Source organism: Heterodontus francisci, unplaced genomic scaffold, assembly GCF_036365525.1.
Source record: "Heterodontus francisci isolate sHetFra1 unplaced genomic scaffold, sHetFra1.hap1 HAP1_SCAFFOLD_51_1, whole genome shotgun sequence".
NCBI classification, from domain to species: Eukaryota; Metazoa; Chordata; class Chondrichthyes; order Heterodontiformes; family Heterodontidae; genus Heterodontus; species Heterodontus francisci.
In genome coordinates this window covers 1,499,761-1,521,828 of record NW_027141937.1, presented here as the reverse complement: position 1 = coordinate 1,521,828, position 22,068 = coordinate 1,499,761, and the positions used below count along the sequence as shown (strand labels likewise).

At 43.6% G+C, this 22,068-nt stretch overlaps 2 non-coding genes across 2 annotated transcripts; one reads left to right on the top strand and one right to left on the bottom strand.

The window, feature by feature from the left end:
* Positions 1 to 15,054: 15,054 nt before the first annotated feature.
* Positions 15,055 to 15,145, bottom strand: trnar-ucu (transfer RNA arginine (anticodon UCU)). Its single transcript is given in 2 exon segments — positions 15,055 to 15,090; positions 15,109 to 15,145. It is a non-coding gene; the product is annotated as a tRNA-Arg (tRNA).
* A 6,350-nt stretch (positions 15,146 to 21,495) lies between these two features.
* Positions 21,496 to 21,568, top strand: trnaf-gaa (transfer RNA phenylalanine (anticodon GAA)). Its single transcript has one exon. It is a non-coding gene; the product is annotated as a tRNA-Phe (tRNA).
* The last annotated feature ends 500 nt before the right edge of the window (positions 21,569 to 22,068 follow it).

Sequence of the window (22,068 nt, the reverse complement as noted above, 5' to 3'; positions counted from 1 at the left end):
AGCAGAGCCAGCCACGGTGCCATGGACCTGGCTACTGCTGCCTTCCCCTGGTGAGCCATCTCCCTCAACAGTATCCAAAACGGTATACTTGTTTTGGAGGGAGATGACCGCAGGGGACTCCTGCGCTGCCTTCCTGCTCTTTCTCTGCCTTTTGGTCACCCATTCCCTTTCTCCCTCAGCAATCCTAATCTGCGGTGTGACCAATTCACTAAACGTGCTATCCACGACCTCCTCAGCATCGCGCATGCTCCAAAGTGAGTCCATCCGCAGCTCGAGAGCCGTCATGCGGTCTAACAAGAGCTGCAGCTGGACACACTTCCTGCACGTGAAGGAGTCAGGGTCATCAGCCATGTCCCTGAGCTCCCACATTGAGCAAGAGGAGCATGATACGGGTCTGAGATCTCCTGCCATTTTTAATCTTAAGTTTAAACTTAGTTAAATGAAAAAGGAACGAAAAGTTTTTACCAATCACAATAAAACCAGAGAAATCGAAAAAGCCTTACCTTATAAACACCCCACCGAGTCCTTTTTTTTTGGTTAGAGGAGGAGGGCGGGTGGGAGACACTACAAGTGTGGTGTCTCGGGTTCAGAAACCGCCCAAATATATAGTGTTTTACTTACCCAGCAGCCCCCGGCCTCCGCCGAAAAACAAAAGGAAATTAAATTTACTTTCAAACGGACTTTCCCAGCTGCTCACTCGCTCACACGCTGCTCCCGAAAAAGCTGCTGCACTGAAAGGAAAGTTATTTTAAACCGCCCAAATATATAGTGTTTTACTTACCCAGCAGCCCCCTGGTCTCCGCCGAAAAACAAAAGGAAATTAAATTTACTTTCAAACGGACTTTCCCAGCTGCTCACTCGCTCACACGCTGCTCCCGAAAAAGCTGCTGCACTGTTGTTGTTCAACAGAGAGGTTTGGAAGTGGGTGAAGGGGTGGAGTGATGGTGTGAGTGAGAGGTGCAGTGAGTTGGCCATTCTCAATAGAGTGTCAGGAATGAAGGTCAGAGGAACAGACCAGGCAGGAAACACAGAAAGAGCGAGGAGAAGCTGGTGTGAAAAACAGAGATTAAACAACAGGCTTGTTCAGTTGATTTGGGTCTGGTGTTCAGAATACCCGGAATCTGGGTTCACTTCCCTTCCAACTCAGCGAATTATATCAACATTATGTTCATAAAACCATAGAATGATACCCAAAGAAGGAGACCATTTGGTCCATTGTGTCAGTGCTGTCTCTTTGGTTATGTTATCCAATTAGAACTGCTGCTCAGCTTTTTCCTGTAATCTGTACATTTTTCCTTCCAGTATTTATCCCAATTGCTTTTCAAAGTTACGACTGAATCTGCTTTCAAGTCCTGATCAGACAGTGCATTCCAGATCACAACACATCACTGTATAAAAAAATCATTCCTCATTTCGCCTCTGGTTCTTTTCTCAATTACCTGATAAATACATCCTCTGGTTACTGACCCTTTTGCCACTGGAAACAATTTCTCCTTATTTAACTTATTGAAAACCTTCTTGATGATGTCACATACTAGACTGCCAGTAAAACTGAAGCCCTTGGAATAAAAGAGACAATGACAGCATGGATATGAAGTTTGCAGACTGATAGGAACATAGAAGCAGGAGTAGGCCATTCAGCCCATCGAGACCACCCCACCATTCAATATGATGATGACTGATCATCCACTTCAATGCCTTTTTCCCACACTATCTCCATATCCCTTATGTCATTTGTATTTAGAAATCTGTCAATCTCTGCTTTAAACATACTCAATGACTGAGCTTCCACAGCTCTCTGGTGTAGAGAATTCCAAAGATTCACAACCCTCTGAGTAAAGAAATTTCTCCTCGTCTCTGTCCTAAGTGGCTTTCCCCTTCTGTTGAAATTGTGTCCCCTGGTTCTAGATTCCTCAACCGGAGGAAAAACTTCATCTACCCTGTCTATCCCTTTAAATATTTTGTAAGTTTCAATGAGATCACCTCTCATTCTTTGAAACTCTAGAGAATACAGTCCCAGTTTCCCCAATCTCTCTTCATAGGACAGTCCTGCCATCCCGGGAACAGGTCTGGTGAACCTTCATTGCACTCCCTCGATGGCAATGATATCCTTCCTAAGGTAAGGGGACCAAAACTGCACACAGTATTCCAAAGTGCAATCCAACCAAGGTTATATACAATTGAAGCAAGATTTCACTACTCCTGTACTCAAATCGTCTTGTGAGAGAGGCTAACATATCATTCGTCTTCTGAATTGCTTGCTGCACCTGCATGTTAGCTTTCAGTCACTTATTGACAAGGACACCCAGGCCCCTTTGTACATCTACACTTTCTAATCTCTTACCATTTAAGAAATAATCTGCACATCTGTTTCTCCTACCAAAGTGGATAACCTCACATTTTTACACATTATATTCCAGGTGCCACTTTCTTGTCCACTCACTAAGTCTGTCCAAATCCCCTTGAAGCTGCTTTGCATCTTTCTCACAACACACATTCCAACCTAGTTTTGTGTCATCTGGGAACTTGGAAATACGACATTTGGTTCCCACCTCCGAATCATTGATATATATTGTGAACAGCTGGGTCACAGTGTGGTGGTGAACAGTTGTATTTCTGTCTGGAGGAAGGTTTACAGTGGGTTCCCCATGGTTCCTCATAACTTCAGTTATGTGCAGACACTGGAAAAGCTGGGGTTGTTCTCCTTGGAGCAGAGCAAGATCAGAACAACTTTGACAGAGTTAGAATCAAGGAATCAAATGGTTACAGTACAGAAGGAGACCATTCAGTCCATCATGTCCATGACAGCTCTTTGCAAGAGCAAATCAGCTAATTCCACTCCTCTGCCATTTCATTGTAACCCTGCAAATTTTCTCTATTCAGGTGTTTATCCAATTCCCTTTTGAAAGCCACGATTGAATCTGCCTCCAGCACACTCTCAGGCAGTGTATTCCAGATCCAAACCACTCACTCTGTCCCACACCCCTGGTACCATTGCAGAAAATCTCTTCTGTTCATTTCATCCCTCATAAATAATTGAAATGAAATGTTTATTAGGAAATGCACAATATAAAAAAGAGAGAGAAATAAATGCTGAGAAAAATAGAAGTCAATGTTTGGAAGGTAAAAAGAGCAAAATATGTAACTTTTATTCTGGTTGAGTGAGAGGAATATATCACACTCTGGGGCTTTTTAAGAGGATTTACTGATAAACCTGGGATTTGAGAGGAAACTGGTTCATGGTTTACAGAACAAATTCAGTCCCTGGGGTGGAGCCAACAGCTGCACCCTCCAATAACAGACAGGATGGGGACACTGTCTCAGGCCTGGTGAGCTCAGTCGATGAAAGCATGAAACTCTGAATCTCAAGTTTTTGAGTTTGAGCCCCACGGTGGGTGTCTTTTATTTCCTTTTTAGGCTGATTTTACAGCCATTCTCCAGCTCTGAATTCCTCGGCAGAGAGTTCAAGGAGTGTTTGAAATGAGATTCAACAGCAGTATGAGAAAGTCTCTTCTTGATTCAGGACTCTTACCTCTCTGCAGCAACTTGCTGCTGAAGATTGAACTTTATCTCATTTCATTCTCAGCTCATGGTCAGTGTGGACCAATGGGACTTCTGGCTGTCTCCCACTTCACAATCCATCAGTGCTGAGAAATCAATGGGGAATATTACTCACATGTTGTAATGTTTTATAAATACTTGAATGTATTTCACACTGTGTCTAACAGTGTGAATCTCCCCTGGTATATCAGCTCACCAACACTTCAACAGAACATTCACATAATGTGAGCTCTGAGATCTGTTCAGATCCCATTCCCAAGACCTGGAAAGTGGGATTGGGCTGGATCGCTCTTTTTCAGCTGGCACAGACACGATTGCTAAATGGTCTCAGTCTGTGCCATAAATTTTCTCCATTTTCTATGTTCTATGAAGTGAGGTGTGATTGGGAGGGGCAATTCCACCAGGGTTATATTTTCTACCAAAACAATGACACAAGGGATACTTCACTTTTTTGTTCATTCATTCATGCGATGTGGGCATCGCTGGCTAGGCCAGCATTTATTGCCCATGAGAAGGTGGTGGTGAGCTGCCTTCTTGAACCATTGCAGTCCATGTGGGGTAGGTACACCCACAGTGCTGTGAGAAAGGGAGTTCCAGGATTTTGACCCAGCGACAGTGAAGGAACGGCGATATAGTTCCAAGTCAGGATGGTGTGTGGCTTGGAGGGGAACTTGCATGTGGTGGTATCCCCTGTATTTGCTGCCCTTGCCCTTCTAGGTGGGAAAGGTCACTGGTTTGGAAGGTGCTGTCTAAGGAGTTGTGGTGCATTGCTGCAGTGGATTTTGTAGACGGTACACACTCTGCAACTGTGCGTCGATGGTGGAGGGAGTGAATGTTTGCAGATGGGGTGGCAATCAAGCGGGCTGCTTTGTCCTGGCGGTGTTGAGATTCTTGAGTTGGAATTGCACCCATCCAGGCAAGTGGAGAATATTCCATCACACTCTTGACTTGTGTCTTGTGGATGGTGGACAGGCTTTGGGGAGTCAGGAGTCATGGATGAGTGAGAGGAATATATCACACTTTGGGGCTTTTGTAAAAGGATTTATTAATAAACCTGGGATTTGAGAGGAAGCTGCTTCATGGTTTACAGAACAAATTCAGCCCCTGGGGTGGAGCCAACAGCTGCACTGTAATTACTCACCTCAGGATTCCAAGCCTCTGACCTGCTCTTGTCGTCACGTTATTTGTATGGCTACCCATGGTAACCTCCATGATGTTGATGGTGCGGGATTCAGTGATTGTAATGCTATTGAATGTCAAGGGGAGATGTTTAGATTCTCTCTTGTTGGAGATATTCATTGCCTGGCACTTGTGTGGTGCGAATGTTACTTGCCACTTATCATCCCAAGCCTGTGAGACTGGAATAGCTCAGTTGGGAGAGTGTTCGACTGAAGATCCCTGGTTCAATCTGGGGCTTTGGCAGTTCTCATTTATTCTGCATCACCCTTTGGTTTTGACTCTTGAGCTGCACAATTTACACTGAAATTATTTACCCAACTCTGAAGGTTGGATTGGAATAGAGAGATATCAAGGATGGGAAATATTTACATTGTCTGCTTTAGCTTATTCTCTATCTCCGTGTGTCCTTTCCCCCAGTTTTTGAATCTCTCGGGGCCGGGTGAACATTTGATTTGCTGCATTTGTCCCAAACTGAAGCCTTTTCCACATCTCTGGGCGGTCAGACTCGCTCTGTCTGTTTTTGTTGCTCGTGACCATTAACGAGAACAGGCCACGAGTTCAACGTTTATCAGCAAACGGAAGATAATTGGAAAGAATTCTGTGTTACTCCAGATCAGTGACAAAGATACAATGGATGTTATTCAAAATAAATTCCCTTTGACATTTTATGTAAACTTGTTTGCATCCAAAAGTTGGATTTTAAGTGTAACAAAAATGTGTCAAATTATTAACTGACCATGTGACAGCGCACATGGGGATCAAATCCACAGCCTTGTTGTTATCAACACTGCGTCCTAACCAACTGAACTAAGCGGCCTATAGACAGAGCCAGGTATGGGTTTGAGCCGCACGCTGGGCGGTTTGTGTTTTATTTCTCACACTGGGTGACAGAGCGATTGTACAAACAATGGACACATCACATCCCTGAAACATTGTTCTGATATAAAACAGTGTGAAATAAGAACTGAGCATGGAAATGGAACAGAACCAGAAATCAGGACTTTAATCTATTAAAGTTGATCTTGAAATTCAACCATTCACTGAACATTCCAACAGATCGAACTCTCTTCTGAAATAAAATCCAGGAACTTGAGCTGCTGCAAAACACAACTGAGCCTGACGTGATTTAAACAAGCAACCTTCTGATCTGGAGTCAGATGCGCTACCGTTGTGCCACATGCTCACAGATAAAGCAAAGTGTTCCATTCCTGACAGATTTACTTCTTGTTTAGATTCAGTGATTGAAATTAATTCAATCCTCATCTGACCTCCACTCTGCAAAGGCCTGCAATCCGACCTGAACCCGACGACCTGTGTCGGGTTCGGGTCATGTCGGGTCGCTCTTCCGGTTCTGGCTTTCGGGCTCGGGTCAGGTTGGGTCAGGTTCAGGTCAGGCTGGGTCCAGGTTGGTCTGAGTCCGTGTCGGACACACACAGTAAGTATTACATTTAACTTTGCTGGGAAGTTGAGTTTAATAAGTGTCAAAAGTTGAAAAGCCAACCAAAGCCGGGAGTCCGGGTCATTAAGGAGGGAAACTCTGAGTCTGCGCAGTGAGCAAGTGAGCATCTCTATGACGTCATTGCGCTCATGCTGCAGCTTCCTGTAGATTCGGAATCGGGAGGTAGATAAAGTGAACATTCCGGTGGTCGGGTAAGGCTCGGGTGAGTTTGGGCGTGGGAATAAATGGAGATGCTCGGGTCGGGTCAGGCTCGGGTCCAATGTGGTTCTGTCAGGTTCGGGTCGGGTTTTTTTTCATGACCTGAGCAGGCCTTTACCGCTCTGTCAGTTCAGTGCCTTATTTAAACTATTACTTGGAGTTCTGTTTTACAGGGTCTCGGCTGTTTAAGTGTTTCCCAGACCCACTACTCTGATCAATCAGACATTTTGCTGCTAACTGCTGCTGCTACAATTGAAATGTAAAAAAGAATTTCCAGTGACCTGCAACCAATGGACAAATACATTTCAGAAAGATAAAGCTCATTCACCAATCCACAAATGTGTTTTTCTGCTTATATTTATAAACAACTCCTTCTCTCCACTATGAGAACTATACAATCACTACAGTTATTTGAAAGTTAGTATAAGATGTTCCAGTTCAGCAATTTTAAAACTGCAGCAGGTATTTTCCAGAAAACTTCTCTGTTGGAACCTCAGTCCCATTTAGATTGAAAGTGGACAATTAATGTATTCACTTGTTCATTGTGGACAGGTGTCTGACTTCGAATAAATCTCATTAACTTTCAATGAGGTGGCAGTATTTCTGTGCTCCCATTTTACACAGTCTGTCCTGTTCATGCACCATGTTTTTATTCTCCTCTCCCATTCTCCACAGGATACAGATTGCAAGCATCATCAACCTAGCTGTTGAAAAGCATTGGAAGAATCTGGTCACACAGGTATTGAAACATTCATTTTCTGCCATTTTCCAAGTTGGTTGCTTTAAACACAGTACGATGTGCAATCATGTTGAAAAGAGATTCTCTTCAATATCCAATACAAACTGTATTGCAAACCTGACAGACAAACACAGGAGAACAAGTGACTAGTGAACACAAACCTCATGGTGCTCATTTTCAGATTTATTGCAGTCACTTACAAAACAAGTGAAAGAATATTACAGTGAAATGATTTGGAAAGTAGGTGTGACTTTTGTTGGTGCATTTCTTTGCTCTGTTGGTGAAACTTTCTTGCACCTGACTCCTGTTCATGTCTCTGTTTCCTCTATTGAATGAGGAAGGAGGTATTTGATCAGAAATCAACTGGATTGTGTACCTTTGAGAGGGGATTTCTGCACCATCAGGGCTGGAAACAGGAGTGAGTGAAAGACAATGTGTGGAGTTTGATTTTGTACAGAGGGAGAGCAAATCTAACAGGACTGTGAGATATTGGCCTGGATTTTACAGCCCCAATCGCGGTGAACTCTGAGACTTTCACTGCTACTGAGGGTCTGAACAGCACTGCAACTGCCGGTACATGCACACACTAACACCAGCATCTGGAAGTTGTGGTGGTGAGAAATGTGCTTGGAAGGAGCCTCTGATCATAATCGCACCAGCCCACTCTTTAAAGTGACAGGGACCTGTAGTTCAGCAATTTGGGCTCATTGCCCACAATGTACCCTGATTTTTACCTGGGTTGGATTAAAGCCGGTACCAACAGGCTCAGGGCCGCTCGGGAAGGACTTTTCTGTTGACACAACAGCTCCACTATTCCAGGAAGACACCGGCAGCAGCAGTTGTCAACTTTCAGAGGGAGTTCAGACATTTTAAATGTTGTATTTTATTTCTTAATTGTATGTAACTTTTTAGCATAGCCTGATCAGAGTTCTTAAATTTACATCTGACTTTTCATTAACAAGATTGAAGTGCTTTTAAAAGATCTCTAAATGTATATGACTTTTTATCAAGATTTACTTGGCTTCTTTGTAAAGACTCTTGAGCAAGATTGAAGTGACTTTTAAAAACTACATCTTATCCTTTAAAATCCTGCTTCCATGTAGATGACATTGGAAGATGACTTCAGAATAGCTTAGACTATCTTTCTAACAGGTACTGCAACAGCTTAAGACCTACTTTTCTGCAAAAGCTGGTGAATTACCTTCCGGGAGCGGAGAGGAGCGGAGCGGAGCAGACCTATATGGACCGATATAAGGAGAACGTTGAGAGCGGAGCCTATAAATCCAATCCGAGGATCGAGGCCCAGTCTCTTACCTTCCAGGAGTGGAGTGGAGCTCTTCCAGTGTGCTGGAGTTTTGAAAAAAAAGAAGCCAACTGTGATGTCAGAGGAGAGCTGCAAGGTGATTGGTTGGTGAGTCACTGCTTTTAGTGCATTTAAATATCTTAAAGAAAAGGGCAAAGTTTTTTTACTTGAAAAAAAAACCTCTGCTGATACGATGAGTACTACTAAAGTGTTTATTTTATTCAGTGTAGCTGATGAAGGACTTTAGATAGTAGTGGGTAGAACAAGGCCCCTAGTGTCATTAGTATTTTTTAATTAAGGGAGTAACTAATTAATCTAAGGGTAAGTCATGGCAGGAGAGCTCAGCCCCGTGATATGCTCCTCCTGCGCTATGTGGGGATTCAGGAACCCTCCCAGTCTCCATGACGACCATGTGTGCAGGAAGTGTATCCAGCTGCAGCGACTGGCTACTCGCATTATGGAGCTGGACCTGCGGGTGGTTTCACTGTGGAGCGTCCACGAAGCTGAGGGCGTCATGGATAGCATGTTTAGTGAGGTGGTCGCACCGTAGGTAATGGATGCACAGGCAGAAAAGGGATGGGTGACCACCAGATGGAATAGTCGGAGCAGGCAGGTAGTGCAGGAGCCCCCTGTGGCCATCCCCCTCTCAAACAGATACACCGCTTTGGTTACTGTTGGGGGGAAGACCTCCCAGGGGAAAAGAGCAACAGCGCGGTCCGTGGCACCACGGAGGGCTCTGCTGCACAGCAGGGGAGGAAAAGGGGTGGAAGAGCTATTGTGATAGGGGATTCTATCATAAGGGGTGCAGATAGGCGTTTCTGTGGCCGCAAACGAGACTCCAGGATGGTATGTTGCCTCCCTAATACTAGGGTCAAGGATGTTTCGGAGCAGCTGCTGGAAATTCTGAAAGGGGAGGGTGTGCAGCCAGAGATCGTGGTCCATATTGGTACGAACGACATAGGCAGGAAGAGAGATGAGGTTCTGCAAAGTGAATATAGGGAGTTAGGCAGAAGTTTAAAGAGCAGGACCTCTAGGGTTGTAATCTCAGGATTACTCCCTGTGATACGTGCTAGTGCGGGTAGGAATAGGAGGATTAGGCAAATGAATGCATTGCTGAAGACTGGCGAAGGCGGGAGGGCTTCAGGTACTTGGATCATTGGGATCTCTTCTGGTGCAGAGGTGACCTGTACAAGAGGGACGGGTTGCATCTGAACTGGAAGGGGACCAATATCCTTGTAGGGAGATTTTACAGTAATACACTGGAGGGTTTAAACTAGTCTTGCAGCGGGGGTGGGACCCAAAGTAGTAGTCTCTCCGATGAGATAGTTGAGGCAAATGGAGAGGTTAAAGCAAGCAAGTCCAGTAGGCAGGCCAGGCAGGGGCAGGACAGGGAGCGTGGAAGGTCTGGTGGGCTAAACTGCATTTACTTTAATGCAAGTATCCTTACAGGTAAGGCAGATGAACTCAGAGCATGGATCGGTACATGGGATTGTGGTATTGTAGCTATTACGGAAACGTGGTTGAGGGATGGGCAGGACTGGCAGCTCAATGTTCCGCGGTACTGATCCTTCCGGCGTGACAGAGGTGGAGGTAAGAGAGGAGGGGGAGTTGCACTATTGATTAGGGAGGACATCACGGCAGTACTTAGAGAGGATATCCCGGGGTGAATGTCCAGTGAGGCCATACTGGTAGAACTTAGAAATAATAAAAGGGTGATCCCTTTGATGGGATTATACTATAGGCCCCCCAATAGTCAGAGGGAAGTGGAGGAGCATATATGTAGGGAAATCACAGATAGGTATAGGAATTATAGGGTTGTAATAGTAGGTGATTTTAACTTCCCTAATATTGACTGGGACTGCCTTAGTGCTAAGGGATCAGATGGGGAAGAATTTGTTAAGTGAGTCCAGGATAGTTTTCTGAAGCAGTACGTGGATGGCCCGACTAGAGAAGGGGCTACACTCGATCTCCTCTTAGGAAATGAGAATGGGCAGGTGGTTGATATGGCAGTGGGGGAGCACTTTGGGACCAGTGACCATAACTCTATTAGCTTCAAGATAGTTATGAAAAAGAATAGGACTGGTCCTCAGGTTGAAGTCCTAAATTGGGGGAAGGCTAATTTCCATGGCATCAGACAGGAACTCTCAAAAGTTGAATGGGAGAGGCTGTTTACAGGTAAAGGGACGTCTGGCAAGTGGGAGGCTTTTCAAAGTGAGATAGGAAGAGTTCAGGGCCAGCATGTTCCTGTTAGATGGAAGGGCAAGGCTGGCAAGTTTAGGGAACCTTGGTTGACGAGGGATATTGAGGGTCTGGTCAGGACAAAGAAGGAGGCATACGTCAGGTATAGGCAGCTGGGATCGAGCGAGTCCCTCGAGAAGTATAGGGGATATAGGAGTATACTTAAGAAGGAAATTAGGAGGGCGAAAAGGGGCCATGAGATTTCCCTGGCAGATAAGATAAAGGAGAATCCTAAAAGATTCTATAAGTGTATTAAGAGTAAAAGGGTAGCTAGGGAGAGAATAGGTCCCCTTAAGGATCAGTGTGGCAATCTGTGTGTGAAGCCACGCGAAATGGGCGAGGTCTTAAATGAATATTTCTTGTCTGTATTTACCGTGGAGAAGGTCATGGAAGCTAGTGAGTTCAAGGGAGGGAACAGTGATATCCTGCAGCATATCAACATTACAAAGGAGGAGGTGTTGGAGGTTTTGAAGCGCATTAAGGTGGATAAATCCCCAGGGCCTGATCAGATGTATCCTAGGATGCTATGGGAAGCAAGGGAGGAGATTGCTGGGGCGCTGGCAGAGATTTTTGTATCATCGTTAGCCACGGGTGAGATACCGGAAGACTGGAGGATAGCTAATTTGTTAATTAATAAATTAAATAACAAATCATGTCACCTCTTTCTCTTCTAAACTCTGGCGGAGACAAGCCCAGCTTGTCCAATATTTCCTCGTAAGACAGCCCACCCATTCCATGTATTAGTCTCGTAAAGTTTCTCTGTACTACCTCCAATGCATTTACATCCTTCCGCAAATAAGGAGACCAGTACAGTACTCAGTACTGCAGAAGAGGTCTCACCAATGTCCTGCATAGCGGAAGCATAACCTCCCTACTATTGTATTCAATTCCCATGGTGATAAATGATAACATTCTATTAGCTTTCCTAATTACGTGCTGGACCTGCATACTAACCTTTTGCAATTCATGCCCTCGGACACCCAGATCCCTCTGCATCTCAGAGCTCTGCAATCTCTCACCATTTAGATAATATGCTTTTTTATTCTTCCTGCCATAGTGGACAATTTCCGACTTTCCCACATTATACTCCATTTGCCAGGTCTTTGCCCAATCACTTAACCTATCTATATCCCTTTGTAGCCCCCTTATGTCCTCTTCACAACCTACTTTCCTACCTATCTTTGTGATCAGCAAATTTAGCAACAATACCTTCGGTCCCTTCATCTAAGTCATTTATATAAATTGTAAAAAGTTGAGGCCCCAGCACAGATCCCTGTGGCACACCACTCGTTACTTCTTGCCAACCAGAAAATGACCCATTTATGCTGACTCTCTGTTTCCTGTCAGCTAGCCAATCTTCTATCCATGCCAATATGTTACCCCCGACACCATGAGCTTTTATTTTCTGCAATAACCTTTGATATGGCACCTTATCCTTCTGGAAATCGAAATACAATACATCCACTGGTTCCCCTTTATCCACAGCACATGTAACTCCCTCAAAGAACTCCAATAAATTGGTTAAACATGATTTCCCTTTCACAAAACATGTTGACTCTGCCTGATTACCTTAATTTTTTCTAAATGCCCTGCTATAACATCTTCAGTAATCGCTCCTAACATTTTCCCTAAGACAGATGTTAAGCTAACTGGCCTGTCGTTTCCTGCTTTCTGTCTCCCTCCCTTTTTGAATAAATGAATTACATTCGCTACTTTCCAATCTAACAGAACCTTCCCGAAGCGAGGGAAATTTGGAATATTAAAACCAGCGCATCAACTATCTCACCAGCCAATTCAGGACCTGGCGACTTGTCAACCCGCAGCTCCAACAATTTGTTTAGTACCACTTCCCTGGTGATTGTAATTTTCTTGAGTTCCTCCATCCCTTCAATTTCCTGATATACGGCTAATACTGGGATGTTATTTGTATCCTCAATAGTGAAGACCGATGCAAAGTATCTGTTCAATTCATCTGCCATCTCTTAATTATCCATTATTAATTCCCCAGACACACTTTCTATTGGACCAACAGTCGCTTTGTTAACTCTTTTCTTTTTAAAATATCTATCGAAACTCTTACTAGTTGTCTTGAAATTTCTTGCGAGCTTTCTCTCATACTCTAATTTTACCTTCCTTCTCAATCTTTTAGTCATTCTTTGCTGTTTTTTTAATATTCTGTCCAATCTTCTGACCTGCCTCCCACCTTTGCACAATTATAGGCTTTTTCTATAAGTTTGATAGTATCTTTAACTGTTTTCGTGAACCATGGATGGTGAGTCCCACCTTTGGAACTTTTCTTTCTCGTTGAAATGTATCTATTCTGTGTATTCTGAAATATCCCCTTAAATGTCTGCCACTGCATCTCTATTGACTTATCCCTTAACCTAATTTGCCAGTTCACTTTAGCTAGCTCTGCTTTCATGACCTTATAATTGCCCTTATTTACATTTAAAATACTAGTCTGGGACCCACTTTCCTCTCCCTCAAACTGAATGTAAAATTCAATCATATTATAATCGCTACTACCTAGGGGCACCTTAACTATGAGGTCATTAATTAATCCTATCTCGTTGCACAATGCCAGGTCTAGTATAGCCTGTTCTCTGGTTGGCTCCAGAATGTATTGTTCCAAGAAATTATCCCCAAAACATTCTATGTATTCCTCATCTATTCTACCTCTGCCCATCTGAATTTTCCAATCTATATGTAGATTAAAATCCCCCATAATTATCACAGTACCTTTCTGACAAGCTGCCATTATTTCTCCCTTTATATCCCATCTGACAGTGTGGTTAATGTTAGGTGGCCTGTACACCACTCTCACAAGTGACTTCTTGCCTTTATGATTTCTCATTTGTACCCAAACTGCTTCTACATCGTGATCTCCTGAACTTAGGTCATCCCTCTCTATTACGCTAATACCATCATTAATTAACAGAGCTACCCCGCCACCTTTTCCAAGCTTCCTGTCCTTCCAAAATGCCATGTCACCTCCAATATTCACATCCCAATCTATGTCGCCCTGCAGCCATGTCTCTGTAATGACTATCAGATCGTACTTATTTATTCTATTTGTGCTCTCAGTTCATCTGTTTTGTTTCGAATGCTCCATGCATTCAGATACAGAGCATTTAGTTTTGTCCTTTTATTATTTTTGTCACCTCTAGCCTTATCTGTCGCTTTACTCTTAGATTTGTACATTCTGTCCCTTCCTGTCTCGGTCTCTTTATCATTTCCCATATTTATACCTTTCTCTCTTGCCTTGTCTCTTCTCCTTGATTCTCCATATCTTCCCAAATTTGATCCCTTGCCCCCACTATTCAGTTTAACACCGTCTCTACTTCTCTAGTTATTTGGCTCTCTAGAACACCGGCACCAGCACGGTTCAGGTGTAGACCGTCCCAACGGTACAGCCACCTCTTTCGCCAGCACTGGTGCCAACGACCCATGAACCAGAACCCACTACTACCACACCAGTCTTTCAGCCGCACATTACTTTCTCTAATCTTATTTGTCCTATGCCAATTTGCACATGGCTCAGGTAATAATCCAGAGATGATTAACTTTGAGGTTCTGCTTCTTAATTTGGTGCCTAGTTCCTCATACTGACTTTGCAGAACCTCTATGCTTGTCCTGCCTATGTCTTTGGTACCGACATGGACCACGACGACTGGATCCTCCCCCTCCCATTGTATGTTTCGCTCCAGCCCTGAGCAGATGTCCTGAATCCTGGCACCGGCAGGCAACACAGCCGTCTGGACTCTTGCTTTTGCTGCAGAGAACAGAGTCAATCCACCTTACTATAATGTCCCCTACTACCACTACATTCCTTTTTTCTCCCTCTTTGAGCCGCAAACACTTACTGCAGACGTGTTTGCCCTGGATCACACTGGCATCCAGGAACTCCCACATGCTGCAGCTGTGACACATCACTTGTCCTGTCATCCTTAACGTGTTTCAATTAACTACTTAAATATTTTATTCAATTATTCATTTCATTGCATGTTTTATTAAACTTACCACTAGTTTGTTTACTATTTTAAACGTTAGGACGAAAATGGATCTTAATCACTTACCAGATGCACATCAAGCAGGTCGGTTCTTCCAAACCAATCAGCTACCTGCTTGCCTGTGATGTCACAGCTTACCAGATCCTCACCAAACAGCTCCTTCCACTGCACCGAAGAAAGAACCAAATCCTGTGTCCTCACCCCAGCAGCTCTCTGTTTCCCTGCTCTCACTCTCCATTGTGACGTCACTCCTCGATTTTTTTTCCCCTGCTCTGCTCCTCTCTCTCGCTCTGTCTCCGAGTCTGTGCTTTTGGCGCATTTCTTCATTTGTTGTTCCGTTGTGCTCCTCTGTTTCTGGTCCAAAATCTGACTCTGGTGGGACTTGAACCCACAACCTTTGAATATCGTCTCAATCATTATTTAGAAATCCAGCACGCTATCCATTGCGCCACAGAGCCTCACACATTTTTATTAACATCACTAAGGCCTTTGATCTTGTCAGCAGAGACGGCCTCTTCAAACTGCAATGGAACATCGGCTGCCCTCCTGACCTCTTGGGCATCATCTCTTCTTTCCACGAGATCATGCACAGTTCCATCAGTTACAATGGAGCAACATCAGACGCTTTCAAGATCAGCAGTGGGGTAAAGCAGGGCTGCGCGCTGGCGCCAACTCTCTTAGGAACAGAGGAACATCGGAGTAAGCTATTCAGCCCGTCGAGCCTGCTCTGTCATTCAATTCGATAATGGCTGATCACCTACCTCAAAGCCCCTTTCCCATGCTATCCCCATATCCCTTGATGTCATGAGTATCAAGATTTCTATCAATTTCTGTCTTGAACATGCTCAATGATTGAGCTGCCACAGCCCTCTGGGGCACAGTATTCCAATGATTCACCACCGTCTGAGTGAAGAAATTCCACCCATCTCAGTTTTAAATGGCCTACTCCTTATTTTGAGACGATGTCCTTTGGTTTTAGACTCACCAACCAGGGCAAACATCCTGTCTACATCCACACTGTCACGCCCTGTAAGAATGTTGTCAGTTTCAATCAGATCACCTCTCATTCTTCGAAACTTTAAGGAATACAGGCCCAGTTTCCTCATAAGACAATCCCACCATCCCAGGGATTAGTCTGGTGACATAAAAACAAGAAATGCTGGAACCACTCAGCAGGTCTGGCAGCATCTGTGAAAAGAGAAGCAGAGTTAACGTTTCAGGTCAGTGACCCATCTTCGGAACTGACATATATTAGAAAAGTCACAGGTTATAAGCAAGTGGGGTGGGGGTGGGGCAAGAGATAACAAAGGAGAAGGTGTAGATTGGACAAGGCCACATAGCTGACCAAAAGGTCATGCAGCAAAGGCAAACAATATGTTAATGGTGTGTTGAAAGACAAAGCATTAGTACAGATTAGGTGTTAATGGACTGAATATTGAACAGCAGGAAGTACAAACCTGAAAAAAAACAGTAGGTAAGCAAACTGAACAAACTGAGATGAAATGAAATAAATGCAAATAAAAGATTAGTCTGTTGACCCTCTGTTTCACCCCCTCTATGGCAAGTGTATCCTTCATAAGATGAGGAGACTAAACTGTACACAATACTCCAGTGCGGATTCACCAAGGCTCTACACAATTGCAGCAAGACATCTTTACTCCTGTACTCATGACCCCTCGTGTGGGTACAACATACCATTTGCCTTCCTAATTGATTGTTGCACCTGCACAAGAGCTTTTAGTGTCTCAGGAACAAGGACACCCAGGTCCCTTTGGACATCAACACTTCCCAACCTCTCACCATTTAAGAAATACTCTGACTTTCTGTTTATTCTACCAAAGTGAATAACTTCACACTTATTCACATTATATTCCATGTTCTTTCCCATTCACTTAGCCTCTCCAGGTCCCCTGGAAGCCTCTCTGCATCCTCCTCACAACTCACACTTCACCAAGCTTTGTGTCATCTGCAAACTTGGAAATATTACATTTAATCCCCACATCCAAATCATTTATATAGGTTGTTAACAGCTCTGGCTCCAACACTGATCCTTGCAGTACCCCAATAGTAACAGCCTGCCATCCTGAGAAGGACCCGTTATTCCTGCTCTCTGTTTTCGGTCTGTTAACCAATTCTCAATCCATATCAGTATATTATCCCCAAGCCTATGTGCTCTAATTTTGTTTACTCACCTCCTGTGTGGGACCTTACCAAAGGAAAATACAAATACCACACATCCACTGGTTCTCCTTTATCTGTTCATTAGGTAACACCCTCAAAAATCTCAACAGGTTTTTCAAACCTGTTTTCCTTTTCATAAATCTATGTTGACTCTGCCCAATCATGTCATCATTTTCGAACTGTCTAGTTATCACATCCTTTATAATTGGCATATTCTTCTCCATGCTGCTATTGTACACTTTCAATTACTCACTTATAGGTGTTCACCTGCACATCAGAGCTGACGACAAGCTGTTCAACTTGGCAAGACTGTGCGCCAAGACCAAAGTGGGTAAATTCCTAGTCTGTGAGTTGCTATTTGCTGATGATGCTGTGCTGACATCCCATAATGAAGTTCAGTCACAGCAGCTTGTAGGTCGGTTCTCCCTGGCCTGCAAAGTGTTTGGACTGACAATCAGCATCAGGAAGATGAAAGTTCCGGGCCAGGACGTAGAGACTCCACTTTCCATCAACATCGACAACCTCACTTTGGAGGTTGTCAACAGCTTCACATACCTTCAATCAACAATCACCAGCAATCTGGCCCTTGATGCTGAAATCAGCACCAGGATTGCCAATGCTGCAGCTGTCATGTCAAAGTTGAGAAGACAAGTGTGAACCGACAGCAAACTGACCGAAAATACAAAGCTCCACGTGTACCAGGCTTGTGTTCTCAGCACCCTCCTTTATAGTAGAGAAGCATCAACAACTTATACAAGCCAAAAAAAGCGGCTGAACAGCTTCCACCTCCACTGCCTCAGATGGATACTGGGCATCTCCTGGCAGGACAGAGTGCCGAATGCGGAAGTACACCAGCGTGCAGGGATCCGCAGCATGTTTGCCCTCTTGAGTCAGCGGTGACTCTGTTGACTGGGCCAAATGGATGACCGTCACATTGACAAATACATGCTCTTTGGTGAGCTTGTTATCAGCATGAGATCAACAGGTCAGGGGAAAAGATCAAGTCCTTTGGAGAGGTTTGAGTTAATTCAGGAGAGTGGGCATGGATTTATCAATGGGAGTTCATGCTTGACGAATCTAACTGCATTTGTTGATAAACTATCTGAGAATACTGATGAAGGGAATGCAGTGGATGTTGTTTATATGGATATTACGAAAGCATTTTATAAAGTACCACATAAAAGGGTGGTTAACAAAATTGGGGTTCATGGATTAGGAGGGTCAGTGTCCATTTGGATAGGAAATTGTTTTAAAGACTGAAAACAGCGAGTCATATTAAATGGTTCTTGGTCAGACCGGAGGATAGTCGACAGTGCTGTTCCCCAAGGGTCAGTGCTAGAACCACTGCTTTTTTTGCTAAACGTAAGTGACTTGGATCTTGGAATACAGAGTAGAATCTCAAAATATGCCAATGACACCAAACTTGGAGAAGTGGCAAACAGTGAAGATGATATGAACTGCCTGCAACAGGACAGTGATAGGCTAGCAGAATGGGCAGACAGGTGGCAGATGGAATTTAATAGTGACAAGTGTGAGGTGATGTATTTTGGCATAAGGAATAGGGAGAGGCAATATATACTTAATGGCACAGTTATAAAGAGTGTGTTGGAATAGATGGACTTGGGGTTCATGTGCACCGATCTTTGAAGGTGGCAAGACATATTGCGAGAGTGGTTAGCAAAGCATATGGTATCTTGGGCTTTATAAATAGAGGCATTGAGTACAAAAGCAGGGAAGTTATGCTGAACCATTATAAAACTCTGGTTAGGCCCCAATTGGAGTGTTGCTTCCAGTTCTGCTCAGCAGACTTTAGAAAGAATGTGAGGGTCCTTGAGAGGATGCAGAGGCGATTTACCAGAATGGTTCCAGGGATGGGAGATTTTAGTTACAAGGTTAGGTTGGAAAAGCTAGGATTATTCTGCCTATATCAAAGGAGATTGAGTGGAGAATTGATAGAGGTGTATAACACCTCTAGAGAACAGGCCATCCTGGACTGGGTATTGTGTAATGAGAAAGGATTAGTTAACAATCTTGTTGTGTGGGGTCCCTTGGGGAAGTGCGCCCATAATATGATAGAATTCTTCATTAAGATGGAGAGTGAGAGAGTTGATTCCGAGACTCGGGTCCTGAATCTAAACAAAGGAAACTATGAAGGTATGAGGCGGGAGTTGGCGATGATAGATTGGGGAACGTTACTTAAAGGGTTGACAGTGGATAGGCAATGGCTAGCATTTAAAGAGCGCATGGATGAATTACAACAATTGTTCATTCCTGTCTGTGCAAAAGTAAAACAGGAAGGGTGGCTCAACTGTGGCTTTCAAAAGAAATTAAGGAAAGTATTAGATCCAAGGAGGAGAAATATAAAATGGTCAGAACAAGCAGCAAACCTGAAGATTGTGAGCAGTTTGGAATTTAGCAGAGGATGACAAAAGGATTGATTAAGAAGGGGGAAATAGAGTATGAGAGTAAGCTAGCAGAGAACATAAAAACTGACTGTAAAAGCTTCTGTGGATAGGTGTAGAGAAAAAGATTAGTGAAGACAAATGTGGGTCCCTTACAGTCAGAAACGGGGGAATTTATAATGAGGAACAAAGAAATGGCAGACCAATTAAATACATACTTTGGGTCTGTCTTCACAAAGGACGATACAAATTACCTCCCAGAAATGTTGGGGAACATAGGGTCTAATGAGAAGGAGGAACTGTATGAAATCTGTATTAGTAGGGAATGTTTGGGAAATTGATGGGATTGAAGTCCGATAAATCCCCAAGGCCTGATAATCTACATCCCAGAGTACTTAAGGAGGTGGCCCTTGAAATAGCAGATGCATTTCTGGTCTTTTTTCAAAATTCGGTAGACTCTGGAACAGTTCAAATGGATTGGACGGTAGTTAATGTAACTCCACTATTTAAAAAAAGAGGCAGAAAGAAAACAGCGAATTATATACCGGTTAGCCTGACATCAGTCGTGGGGAAAATGCTGGAGTCCATTCTAAAAGATGTAATAGCAGAGTGCAATAATAACTCGTCTCCACTCCTAGTATTTCTAAATCCCACACATTCACTATAATGTGAACAATTATTTCCTGTTGTGTCTCTCTCAGATTTGTAAACTTCACTGTATTGGAGTGAGGTGACATCTACTGGCGGGAAGCAAGAACTGCAATCAAGCAGCAGAAACTCCACAGTCTGTCAGGGTTCAAGAAACATTGCAATGTGAGGATACAGCGAAGTGGTTTGATTGGGTAGATGGAGACATGATTCCACTTGTGGTGGTGTCTGAAGCAAAGGCCAGAAATACAAAATTGCCATTAATAAAAGAAATGAGGAATTCATGAAAAATGTAGTAACGTAGTGAATGGTTAGAATGTGAATAGAATAGAAAGTGAGATTGGATGGACAGAAGCAGTCTGAAAGGATGGCTGAAACAAAAGGTGGGTGCCGTAAAACGTTAACTGTGTTTCTCTCAGCACAGATGCTGCCAGAGCTGCTGAACATTTCCAGCACTTTCTGTTTTTATTTCAGCATTTGCAGGATGTTGCTTTGATCTGAAAAAAAATGGATGATTGGCTGGGGGGTTCCATTGAAATTCCACAGCAGCTAAAGCAAACTGACTAGTCAGTGGCTCGTTGGTCTAGGGGTATGATTCTTGCTTAGAGAATGTGGTTCATTAACGTGTAAGAAATCCAGGGTTTTAATCCTCGATGAGCCCTGGCCTGCTGACATTTTCAGATTAAGGTTATCTATTGGTTTCAGCCTTGCAGAAGGTGGAATTGACTTCCATGCGGAGCTGGCTTGTGGACCAGACAACTGGATTCAAAGAGCTTGTCGACAAAATTGTAATTAACTAAATGTACAGATAGCCAAGTGGGAATATAAAGTTGTTGCTGTCATTGTGACCTGACTCCAAAAACAACAGGGCTGGGTTCTGGACTGGAATGGAATGGAATTCTTCAGTGTTTCTGTTGTTTGGCTTGCATTGACTCATCGATTTTCTTGTTTTTCACTTTGTCGATCCCTTTGAATAATTGTGGATCCTTCTTCAGGGTGTCTTCTTTCACCAGGTAGTTCTGACCTCTGATGATGTTGATCGTAATCAGCTTCAATTCGCTGATAGTTCTGGAACTGAGCAGATTTCCTTTGCTTGAGTCTACAACATGGAACTCAGTCTGACATGTGGACCCATGGGAGGATTTGAATGCCATCCCTGCGTTGGAGTTGCATCCATCCAATAAGAGACCGAGTAGAAGTGACAGTTCTGTCAGTCGAATATGAGACTTTTAATGGCAGGGTTGTGAGTTTGAGTGCCATTCTGTTTTTCCCTTTTTTAAGGCTTCATGAGCAGAGAGTACAGGGAGTGTTTGAAATGAGCAAGTCTCGCTTTGATTCAGGAGTCTTACCTCTCAGCAGCATCTCACTATGAAAGATTGAATTTGATCTCATTTCATTCTCAGCTCGGGGTCTGTGCGGCTCAGTGGCACTTCTGGCTGTCTCCCGCTTCACAATCCATCAGGACTGAGAAAGCAATGGGGAATATTACTCACATGTTGTGTTCTTTAATTTTTTGGAAAACTTGAATGTATGTATTTTCTTCCAAAACAAGGACACCAAGCCACTGTTAATGTAGAGCTGAAATAGCTCAGTTGGGAGAGTGTGAGACTGAAAATCTAAAGGTCCCTGGTTCAATCCCGGGTTTCAGCAATTTTGCTTCCTTATGCGTCCCTTGCCTTGGTTCTGATTTTCCGGTTGCACAATTTACTTTGAAATTATTTACCAAACACCAGTGGATTGAATTTGAGAAACAAGACAGAGTCATTTACAGCATAGAAGATGGTCATTTGGCCTATCACGTCCATGCTGGCTCTCCGCGGAGCAATCTAATCAGTTCCACTCACCAGCTCGATCCCTTTCCTCCTGCAAGTTTCTTTCCTTCAAGTATCCATCCAATTGCCTTTTCAAATCATTGATTGTCTCTGCTTCCACCACACTCGTGGGCCAAGACATTACCACCCACAACATAAAAAATTCCACCTCATCAAGGATGGGAAATACTTACATCTTCTATATTTGCTTATTCTCTATTTCTATGAGAATAGACTGACAGTCAACATGAAAGGAAACCCAAAAATCTTCGAGCAGCATGTAAATGATAAGTGGGTAGTAAGAGGTTGAGTCGGGCCTATTAGGGACAAAAAGGATAA